The sequence below is a fragment of the Nanorana parkeri genome, unplaced genomic scaffold (assembly GCF_000935625.1).
Source record: "Nanorana parkeri isolate BGI_ZX_2015 unplaced genomic scaffold, ASM93562v1 scaffold1117, whole genome shotgun sequence".
NCBI classification, from domain to species: Eukaryota; Metazoa; Chordata; class Amphibia; order Anura; family Dicroglossidae; genus Nanorana; species Nanorana parkeri.
Genome location: NW_017307385.1, coordinates 14,329 through 15,522, shown reverse-complemented (window position 1 = coordinate 15,522; position 1,194 = coordinate 14,329).

Here is a 1,194-nt window from a genome sequence, read left to right as displayed (position 1 = left end):
GCAACTGGAGTACTGACCCAACTACACGGGTTCAGGTACCGACCCATCATGTACCTATCGACTGCCCTAGATCCAGTCATCCGAGGCTCACCGGGATGTGTACGAGCTGTGGGCGCCTGTGCTGTACTACTACAGAAAGTAGGTGACATAGTTTTGGACTCCCCGTTGACCCTCTATACTCCCCATTCGATGCAGGAGATCCTAAATCAGGCCCCGACTAAACACCTCTCTGCTGCCAGGTTGACTAAGTACGAAGTGGCTCTCCTAACACCTACTAACCTGACTCTCTAAGAGGATTTTGAACCCAGCGTCTCTTCTTCCTGTTGTTAAGGAGGAAGAGAGGGGGGAGATAACGGTGTGAAAAATGACAATTTTCACTCTTTTAAAACTAATACTACTAATATCTCTCTACTTATAAACCATTTTCCCACCTAGTAGGACGACACTTTGAAGAGCAACATAACTGCCTTTCTTTGATGGAATTGGAAAACCCAGCCATCAGTCCGGTGGAGGAGGCTCCCATCCCAGATGCCCAGAACCTTTTCGTCGATGGTTCCAGGTGACTGGGTCGTCGTGAGGAAACATCAAAGGACAGTACTTGAACCGAGATATCACGGGCCATACCAGGTTCAGCTGACGCCGCCGACCTCCTTAAAACTTGAGGGACGTGACAACTGGACCCACTGCTCAAGAAGCTGCTCAATTACATCAAAGAATGAGGAGTATTGCTTTTGTTTATATTCTTAGTCTAGCGTATCTTTTTTATTCATTTATTGGCTGGCATACATAACAGAGATACATGTATGATCAATGTAACATTGCTTACAGAAGACACCATGAGATCACATTTAAGTAGTATTCTGAACCTCAAATTTTCACTAGAAGTGTTAAGAATATATAGAACCGTTTGGAGATCTTCCAACATAACCAGTCAATTGCAACATTTATATCATTTTCAGGTGTGCATATAATAAAAGGACAATTTGCAACCAATTCAGTTTTAATTTGTGTCAGTAGTGACATCTCCAACTCAGAGGTAGCATAATGGACCACTAATTGATTTCATTTCATTATGTTGATTTCAATCTATGTGAGTTAGTGTCTCAATGTCGCCTTTTGGCGAGAGTATTGGAAGCAGAAGCAAATGTGTGCAAAGAAAAGGCAGAGCACGCAGTAGAGGACTGTAGTCCTAGA